Source organism: Cyanistes caeruleus, chromosome 3, assembly GCF_971803275.1.
Source record: "Cyanistes caeruleus chromosome 3, bCyaCae1.hap1.1, whole genome shotgun sequence".
Lineage (NCBI taxonomy): Eukaryota > Metazoa > Chordata > Aves > Passeriformes > Paridae > Cyanistes > Cyanistes caeruleus.
The window spans coordinates 25,349,763-25,360,598 of record NC_141703.1 but is presented as its reverse complement, the minus strand read 5'-3'; the positions used below and the strand labels follow the sequence as shown (position 1 = coordinate 25,360,598).

The following is a 10,836-nucleotide window of genomic DNA, read 5'->3' as shown; positions in this document are numbered from 1 at the left end:
CGGACGGGCGAGTATTAAGGACCTGAATTGGATGTTCCATCCTCATCCGTGGGGCTAGAGGTGGGAGACATCCCGGCCGAGGCTCAGCGCTCGCCCTCCGCTAAAGCCGTCCCTTGCACGTCCTTCCAGAGCTGCCCAGAGGGACCCCTGGAGGTGGGGGCAAAAAGGGGGGGAGGACCGCTGCGGGAGTGCCGGGATGCCCTCGGTGTCCCCTCCCCAGTGCCCGTCCCTTTTCCCGGGGGGGTCTCGCTGTGAGCCGTGCCCGGCTGCGTACCTCTGCCTGCACGGAAAATTCCCCTCCCTTCCTTTTCCACCCCCCTCCCTCCCCTCTCTTTTAAGTGGATTTTTGCTCTCACTTCAATAACACGCCGGCTCTAATTAGCTGCAATATTAAGAAACGCTGCTAAATGACAGTTTTATCGGGTTTGTGCAGATAGGAGGAACGCGGGGACCCAGCGAAATATCCACCCAATGCGTTTGGCGCTGGATCCCCGCCAGCAGCCACCGCTCGCTCTTTTTATATGGAAAAATGGCAACATTTTGGAAAGCAGCTTTAAAACTTTGACTTATATTTTACATGCTAAATAACGGGGAGAATGGCGACAGCGTTACAGAAAGCTTCAACCCTGCAAATATTTGAATGGGGCTTTTTTGTAAAGTAGAGCAGCTGTCAGTCAGCTGGCTTTGACAGCCTGCCACAATTTTGTCATTTAATAGTGGGTGTTAGGCTAAGTGCAAAACACTCTGGCAAACAGATGTCAAACCTACATCTCATATAAATGGGGGTTGTAAAATTGAGTTTTAACCCACATATAGGGTTTAAAAAAGCGGTGCCAGTGTGTAAACTGTATACAAAATAAAGATACTGACAATCTCCCGTGTGGGCTTGCTATTTAAAGTAGGCTTATTTAGAAATCTGACCTCCAAATTATGCTAAATCTTCCTACATTTCAAATAGTGGAATATGAGAACAGTGCTTGGGAAAGTCGAAATTAAGGACAAATATGAAAGAAGGAAGGAAGGAAGGAAGGAAGGAAGGAAGGAAGGAAGGAAGGAAGGAAGGAAGGAAGGAAGGAAGGAAGGAAGGAAGGAAGGAAGGAAGGAAGGAAGGAAGGAAGGAAGGAAGGAAGGAAGGAAGGAAGGAAGGAAGGAAGGAAGGAAGGAAGGAAGGAAGGAAGGAAGGAAGGAAGGAAGGAAGGAAGGAAGGAAGGAAGGAAGGAAGGAAGGAAGGAAGGAAGGAAGGAAGGAAGGAAGGAAGGAAGGAAGGAAGGAAGGAAGGAAGGAAGGAAGGAAGGAAGGAAGGAAGGAAGGAAGGAAGGAAGGAAGGAAGGAAGGAAGGAAGGAAGGAAGGAAGGGCTTTGCAGATTCAGAGGTTTCAGAGACTGTTTTCTACAGCGGGACCTGGAGGATTTGATTTAGAAGAAGGTAGTAGGGGAAGGAAAGACCTCAGACACAGGGAGCAGGCAGCTGCAGAAGCACAAACTCTGTAGGGTGAACGAGGAACCGTGCAATGAGGTGGCCAGACCTACTGCAAAGGGTGGAGGGCACCTGCCCAGGACACGGCAAGAGATTATGAGCGGTAGCAGGAATATATTAGTCACAATTAATTTATTCGGAAGTTACTATTCAAAACATGAGCTGCTTTTCCCTCTGAATTCACTTTTCCAAGACTGGTATCTTCACCGAGGTGTGTTTTTCCCCTGTACTTGGAGGGACCTTCATGACAAATTCCTTTTAACATCTAAAAACTGTCATAAGTATTTACATAAAAAATTGTTCGTTGCCTCAGCTGGTTAGAACAAAGAAAGAAGAGTAAAGATGATGATTCATTGCACGAATGATATTATATGGATTATATAAAATTCCCCAGAATAAGTCTGCACCCACATTATCGTTTTGGAAGCTAGACATACAGCTTTCCAGACAAGTCGATAGGAGGGGATTAAACGAAACATTTAATTGAAAAGAATTGTTCATATTAATAATTAACCACAGTTTAAACACACGCTCAGCTGATTTCCTTGTCGAGTACTCACTTGCAATATTTGCACTGTCCTAGCTGATGTTAAATGAGTAGAGGAATGCACACGGGGTGGTTATTGATCATATGCTGTTTACATTTAAATCCCGTTTGATCCGAACTCTCTCCACTCTCGTCTCCAAACCTCCAAAGCTCTGCTGCTTGATTACAGCGTTTTCCTCTTTGCAGGTTTTTGTTTGTTGCCTTGCGGGGGCTTTCGACACTGAGTTTGCAGAACGCCGATGGATGCCCGAGGCTGGCTAATGCTGCCGCAGGTGTTCGGGAGGCAGGGGCAGAAGGGATGGCCGCAGCTGCCGGCGGGAGGCTGCAGGCACCCCCGGTCTGCCGGAGAGGGGCTCGGAGCCTTCCCCAGCCCTCCCCGGGACTCTAGGCTCAGTACAGCAGACACTCTGCCGCCGGGTCTGACCTGAGGGTTGCCGCTTCAGAAACCCCAGGTTTAAAAAATAAATCACCCCCCCCCACCTCCAGCGGCTCGCCTGGAGTGCTCCACTGTGAGGACACTGGGGACTCCTCGGGTGCCAAGCACCGGCCCCGAGGTAAGGTCTCCTCCACGCCTTGGCAATACCAAATACAGCCTAGCATCGGAGCACACCGTCAAAGAAGAAATAAGGTTTTATTCTGGAATAGTTGCCACTGAGTTATTTTAAATTAATTGTAGCTGCAACTTTGATGGGCAGCGTGGCTGGTTCTGCAGCTGCTCCCTGGCTCCAGAGAGGAGCCTGGACTGTCTTTATTCAATTTCCTCATGCAGAAAAATGCCTGTAGCTGTTATCTAGTCCATTTGTCTGCAAAGAAAGGCTATGGTAGAACATGACCCTTATTTTCAAACAAGTACATGAACAACAAATCTGGAAAAAAAATATTGATATCCTTGATAGATATTAAAAATCTTCTCTTGCTACCTAAAAATGGACATTTTGTTACCTCTAATGTGCTTGCTTTTTTAACCAATATACTTATATGAGTATTTGACTGTTTTCCATCATCAACACAGCTATCTCTTTTTCAGCATTCTTCCATGAAACAGTTGCAAGCCTAAGAAATCAAAATATAATTGACATAGCTAAATATTTTTTCTTAAATGCAGTATTTTTATCAAGTCTTGAAATTAAGTTCAGTGACAACCTGCCTGTCCTACAAATGCTCTAGAATACAGACCAGCACCCTCTCCAACAGCAGTGTCATGAGAAATCCAGGCACTCAACTTGTATTTATTCTATTACTTCAAATGTTAGTATTAGCATGTTTTCAAGGTGGAAATATCATTGAACAAATTAAAATTATAGAGCTGGGAAATCACTAAAACTATATTGGAACTATAGACAAAGATTATTCCAATTTTAGTGTTTAAGGATTAAATGGGGTTTGTGCTGTAGACAGGAAAACAAAGTTCACCAAAATTGTGTCTCCCATGGGCTTGGTTCCTGTGAATGCTGTGGAATGATGCCTGATCCATACTGGAGTGAAATCAGAGGGAAGCTACGGCTTCTGTAACATGCAAGTTATAAAAGTCAACAGGAGAAATCTAACTGTTTTTTTGTTATGCTTCTCTCATTTAATTTTAGAGCAGTAGACAGTAATGGAATTGCTTTCTCTGTGTGGTGGGGTTTTTTTTGGGAGGGGGGGTGGAGGTGGTTAGGTCTTAGATTTGTTTCCCATTCCAATAGGATCTGAAGTTGAAACCACACCATTCAAGTGCAGAATATACATTCCAAGACCAAAGTGCAAAACAGTTTTTCAAATGGTTTATGAGCAGAAAGTATGGAGTGAAGATTAAGCTATCCCACTGCAATGTAATCCAGTCATTTGATGAAATCATCAAAGTTGAAGGTAGTGCTTTAAAATGGAGCATAGCTTAGCATCAGACTTAGCTTCAAGGAGACTGAGGCAACCTAACACCCCTCACTGAAGAATGAAGTGTTTAGAGACTGTCATCATTGTCATGAACATGTCTACCAGAACATGCTACAGGTTTAAGAAATCAATTTCCTTCTGGGTATCCAAGCACATGTACCAAAAGATCAGATTTTTATGGCAATGGCAGAAATGGTTGCACATATTTTGTATGTATTTAACATCATATATTTGCATTTCCTGGGGAAGGTGACATTATATTTTCCATTTGATGCCTCAGCAGTATATGAAAAATGGGGATATATATTTTTTTCTGTTTACTTTGTAGATGTTCCAGTGTAGAAGAAGTTCCTTCTCAAATCATTGGGATGAGGCATAGCTTGCTGAGACAGTCACTGCTATGAAACTATTCAAACCTTTCAGCTCCTTTTCCAGTGAGGATGATTCTCTTTGCTGCTTTCCAGGACTGCCCCTGGGTCACCCAGGGGACTAGATTGCTCTCCTGTTACATTAGGTCCAGCTGTGCTGTCAGTTTGCTGCCTTAAGTTCCACCAAAGTGTCCTGATTCTCCGATTGTTGCCACTGCAGAAATCCCGGGCTTTTGGCTGGGATGGACATCTTGTATCCTTTGTGAGAAAACCTGAAGGAAGGAGAGAGGATGGTTTTCTCTGGAGCCCTTTTCTCATAGGCAAAATATGGATCTGAGCCAATCTGAGCTGGGAGTCATGGACTCAGAGCCTGCTTCAGCTTTCAAAAGCAGTTCACATGCATTGAAACAGTGCAATCAACTGGCTATTAATAACGATTAAGAAACAGCCTGAGGTCCCTGGAAAGTACTTTAGATTTCAGCATTTGTAGGGCTCCAGGACATTTAGACACAAAATTATCACTGAAATGAACATAAGCTCTGCATCTAAATCCCTGGACTTACATATCCTTGAGCTGAAGATGTGAGATATCTGGCTTAATCTCCCAAGCCTCCACTGAACCATAGATACACTGGCTACTATAGCACACAGGAATATCACAGGGGAATTATGAGAACAAACTTGCTAATACTTTTAAAGAGACATAAAGATGTAACAAATGTACTTAGGATTATCATTGCTGTTTATCACCATGACACTCACTGGCTGGGAAAGCAAGAGATAATGTTTAGAAAAACCGGAGGAATATTGTCTTGTTTGAAAATATCTCTGGTACTAATGTGATGACTCTAGTGGAGTTGTGGTTGCTGGGAATTCACACACTGATTTTATGGAGAGATAAAAGAGTGGAGTTTATATGGAATAAACCCCTTTTGAATAAAACAATCTGCATAAATGCTTTAAGAAAGCCTATAATTATGATAAAAATGTTGCTCAGAGTTAAAATTATGAAGCAATCAAAATTTATAAACAGTCTCTCATCGACTTTTAATCATACTTTCTCATATACAAACCGTAGAAAACATATAGTGGCAATATATAACAATACATATTTTATTTTTGGTAATTTAGGGTGCCATGCCATTCTCTTTAATCAGACAAAGCTTGTCTTGTCAAGCTCCACAGTACTATCCTTAAATGTCAAAATACGCATAAAGTTCTCTAGTTTTATATACACTTACCTGAGGTTTTATCCTGCTGACAGTTAAAAACCTCTGGAGAGGTGTTGTACCCTGTTTGGGCTAGATCCAAAATTTTTTGGGTCATATTTCTACCAAGAACCTCTGGATGAGGGCCTCTCCTCCCACTACCTGCTCTGAAGGTGCTCATTCAATGTAACACAGGATCCTACCCAGACCCTCCCTGAAACTTCCTTGTACACAGTGCTCTTCATTTGCCATTTATTAAGGAGAATGCTCAAATTATATGCATCATGTAGGACTTGGATAGCAAGAGATATTCAAAAAAAGGAGTGTTTGTAATGGGAACCTTGCCAACTTGAATGGTAACATACCATGTCTATGAGCTCCATTGTTTCCTTTGAACTGAACTAGCTGAACACATTTGGGATGCATCCTGACAGTATCATGTCTCCCTTGGCAAGTTGTAAAATTCACTAGTATTATTGTTTTATGAAAAATATTATCACAAATGTGGTCAGATAGGCCATTATAATGAAATATTCCCTTCAAGAAATAGGTATTTTTAATGCAGTATGCACTAGGTTCTTTTCTGGACCAGAATAGTATGCAGAGTATTCAGTCTGAATTCCTGATGAAAATGAGATCTATTGAATTGACTGGCACAGCTCTTATTGATAGGTTAACTGTTCGAGTCCCCTTAATTACCAGAGTGAACAGCTTTTTCTGCTAAAACATTGATTCAGCTGCTGCTTTCAGCTAGACATAATAATAAGGAACAACTGCCCCGAGTTTCACAAGGTTTACACCTTCCAAATGGAGTGTGAAATCATGTCCATAAATACACACTCCCAATGTTTTCAAGGGGTGACACCCTTTCAGGACTTCCTATTGATTGCATTTGTCTTTAGGTCCTTGTGAGCTCACTCCCCTTTCACTGACCAACAGCCTGAAACAAAAGTTGCCAAGTGAACTAGTGGTGAGGAGAAGGACTGGAGATGTCTCCTTCCACAGTTTGTGGGGTAAGACTCTAAGGGGTGGTCATCCTATTAGTCTGTGGAGTGATGTGAATACTTTGTGGCTTTTCCAAGAAATCATGCTGTATTTTATATAAATTTATATAAATTCTGCATGCTTGAAAGGGAAATGTTTTTGGCTTGGGAAAGTGAAACCTCAGCATGATGATTTATATTTTTATATTTTGAAAGACAGAGAAGCTTCATGTATGCAGCTGATGTGCATTCTCTGATAGCGTTTGAGTATCAAGCAGTGGCATTCTTGGATGTGCTTGCCATGCTCCTGCCCATGCCCCAAATCCAAAGCATGGATTGGGGCATGGGGCATGAAAAACTTCCTTTTTTCAGCCAAAAATCCCTACTTTCCCTTTGGGAGTTTGTGATTTTGAGAAAGACAGGCAGATTTTTTTTCTTATTTTTACAGCCCAGTTTTCTGACACTTGTCCCTATTAGGGGTTTACCTACAGAAGGATGAGTAGAAGTGATTAATATGACACTTCATTTAAAAGACTTCTTTACCATGAAATCTCTACATTTGGAAGTCTATAATCACTAAATATAAACATCAACTCTCACTTTGTGTCTATATGTGGGCCTAAAAATGCGGTTCTGTTTCCAGCTGAGACAGATGAATGTCATAAATACTCTGTGTAGGATGCAGGGCAAAAATATTACAACAAAACCTAAACAAACCTAAAGCATGAAACCAAACATTTTGTACACTTACATTAAAATTATATTGAAAATTGGGAGCATGAACTACAAAACTAGGCTTCTTTCTGTTTTACAAACTGCAACGTCTGTTAAGAAAAACTAAAGCATAATTGCAAATTGGAATTTCCTGCCTATTCTTAAATCGACATTTGTGTTTTTCTCTTATCTTCTCCCACATGTAAATGCAGCAGCTTCCTAACCCTCTTGTTATATATCACATTCAATGTAACAGTTTAGCAAATTCTCCAATTGTGTTGGTGTTTGCTTTCACAGACATGGAAAGCAATTTGATGTGTCCTTTTAATGAGTCATTTTCAAGCAAGGAGAAAAACAGTGGTTGGGTAAGTTCCTAATGCATGCTGTTCATTGATTTTAAGATTCCCTTTTGAATCCATGTTGCTTAAAACCCAGATTGTTTTGTCAGAAGAGTTATTCAAACCATCTTTTCTTCTAACTCATAAGTTTGAAGAACTCCAGCTTCCTTCAAGTCCTTTGCAGGGGCTGCAATTTTGTCACTGAATTGACTTTGCCACAAAATAGTGAAGTGAAATTTAAGGTTTAGTTTAAATAAAATTTTTAACACTTGGGTTGCTAATGGTAGCTGCCAAAATGTTAGAAGGATGCAAAACCATCTGTTCATGACAGTGCAAAGGAAGTGCAGATGGAAGTGTAGTAGGACAGAAGTTCTCTTCATCTGTAGCAGGCATTGGCCCTTAACTATAATGGTGACAATATAAATGTAATTTTTTAAGCTGTGCTCCTGTGCTGATCATTTCAGTGGTGTTTCTAATGCACACACAAACGTACTTATCTTGCTTGAATTCTGAGCTGGATAAAGAGTGGCTTGAGAAGAAAACTAATTGCAATGGATAATTTCTTTAGAGGGACAAGGAATTTGAGACTCAACAGAACAAATGTGAGAAGAACAGATGTGCCAGACCTCCTACACTGGTCACTGAAGCAACTGCAGTGGCCATCATAACCCTTATGGCACATATGGTCACATACACTCTTGCACTAGGGCTCCTTTGGGGTTTCACTCAATGACAAGATGGAGACATGGCACTTACTCAGCTTTCAAGCACTAATAAAGGACGGCCTGAACTTTTGGCTACAGTGGGCCACATGAGCTGTGTTACACTGAAGAAAGTAGGTGTGCTTTCCTACCCCCTTGCTTTGGTGAGACAACTCAGACTTGGCCTAGCTCCACCAGAGGGGTGGATCGAGGTACACACCATCCAACCCCCGTGTTCAGCTTTTCTTCCAGATGCACTGGCACAGAGCTGTGGCATGTATGGCAGTGAGTCCTCTCATCTAAAGCACTGAGATTCATGGCTTTTGGGCATCCTACAACATCCTACAACAAAAGATACAGCTCCAGTCATATAAGGAGGTGGGAGAATGTGCAACAAAAAAGCATAAAGGAAGGTGGTCCCTGTAGCATGTTGAATTCCCACTTGTATGTGGCATTTAGCAGGGGCTGCAGGCAGTGTGTGCGTGCGAGGGAGGAATTTTTGGTTATGTTGTCAGGGCAGCAGGGGTGTGCACTGGGAAAAGTGTTAGAGGACACAGACTGCCCGAACAATTCATCTGGATTACAGCTCCCTCACTGGAGCTAGCTGGTGGGTCATAGGGAAAAGGCTGCAGGACTGAATGAATGTTTTCCTGGACCTTGCTTGCTGGATACATGCAAAGCACATTGGTGCAACTTGTGACTAGAACTCAGTCTTGCAAAAGGAAATTTTGCTGGAATAAGGGACCATTAGAAAGAAAATTCTCTAGGATTCATGTGAGCCCATTTAAACGCAAAATCATAGCTCATTGTTTTTCTTTTAAACTAAAGGAAAATCTTCTAAAAGCAAGAATTGACCACAATTTAGTGAAAATATAGGTGAAATTGGTAGCTGAAGCTACTGGTGAACAGAATTTATAGTGTGCAGATTCTATAAATTGTGTTCAGTATATTTTCCAAACTACACAAATAAAATTATGATTATTTATTAGAAATTCTACTTCAGTACAAAAGTTTAAAGTTTCTTTTTGGGCACAATGACATTGGCTGTACTTAGAGTCTGTATATTAGAATGATACAGGTCATTGTGAAATTGTAAGAATCTTACCAAAGAGTGAAACCCCCACATACAAGCTAAACTACTTAACCCAGCCATGCATTGTCTAAACAAAATAATTTGATACTGGCTGTTTTCCACATTTTAATTAGCAACTGCAGACGGCTGTGGTATAATCCTACTTAATGTCTGTGCTTGATACCTCCCAAATAGCTCAGTGATTGAATTCATACCTCAGTGCAGCTAAATGCATTAGCTGAAAGAAAGCCACTAACACTAAGATTCACTTTCTGACATAAATCTAATGCAAGCATGTCTCCTTCACTGGCTTAACAGAGAAAAAGCTCTTTTAATTTATAGTCTGTTGGTTGCAAAGATGCCCCAAGGTATTTTGTAGAAATGCATATTGATGTCTTCTGTGACTTTTCCCTCTGCAGCAGAGTTTCTTTGCAACAGAGATCACAGTGCCCCCATTAGATAATCACCACCCTCAATGACATGCAGCCTAATCATGCAATTGATCACAGTAAATCAAAGATTCAGGAATTCTCTGAACAGCTGTCTGTAGCTAACCATTTCTGTGCAATGGGCTGCCTTGGCCAGGTTTCCCCTGGAGGCAGATTCATGGGAGGGGAAGGGAGGGCAGGTGTGGAGTTTGCAGCCCACCTGTCTGAGTGCTGGCCCCAAAGTGCAGCGAAAGCTGTGTTCTGCTCCTGCTCCCCACTGCTGCTGCCTCACACTGCTGTCTGCCACAAAGCAACAGCTCCCCAGCCCTGCTAATTATGGTGGCTAACAAGCTACTCATACACCTGTGTGCGACACAAATCACATTAATTAAATTCTCATGATTTAAGATTTTTGGAGTCACAAACAGTGACAGTTCTACCCTGCCTACCTACTGCTAACTGGTTTTTTTTTTCCTGTAATTTTTTTTTTTTCTTTCCCCTCCACACAATCCTGCTGTTTTAATTGAGGTTATGAGAAACAAGAGACAGCATTGGTATCTCACTGCTGCTTTCTTGTTTGAGTCCTAATGTTCAATGAGTATGTTGTTTAGTGTTCATATAAAAGGGTAGAGCTTTAAGTGTTTGCTTTGCCATAATAGGATATATATTATAAGATGCTTAACTGTTTCTTTACATGAAAAAAACAACTTGCCAGTTGCTCAACAGGGGCATGAGTATTGGTGGAGAATTCACGTGCATTTACTCAGACAAATAAAAATTTACATAAAAGTAACATTTAAATGTTTCAAAATTTAGAAATGAACATGTTAAAAAAATTCCAAGTGATTAAACAGGATTTTAATGATTTTATTCTCTCTGCTCTGTTCATCTTTGTTTATGTTTGTTCGTTTTTGTTTTAAAAAAAAATCTAAAACTACCATAAAGATAACTAATTAGGTTATGTTTTATCTAATCTCTCCCAGAATAAATTTATTACAAAATTCTAGAATATCTGTTATGCAGCTTTCTGTGCATTTTAATAACTATTTTAAATTTTTTAAAGGGAAAGTACATATTTCTGTTAATTAAAATATTTACTGGATGACAGAACGTACAAATCTCAGTGACA

General features: G+C 41.0%; 1 long non-coding RNA gene across 1 annotated transcript; it reads right to left on the bottom strand.

The window, feature by feature from the left end:
• Positions 1–1,589: 1,589 nt before the first annotated feature.
• On the bottom strand, positions 1,590–10,048 carry LOC147654020 (uncharacterized). Its single transcript, XR_015284258.1, has 2 exons — positions 9,928–10,048; positions 1,590–4,535 (listed from the first exon to the last, which is right to left on the bottom strand). It is a non-coding gene; the product is annotated as an uncharacterized LOC147654020 (long non-coding RNA).
• Positions 10,049–10,836: the final 788 nt, after the last annotated feature.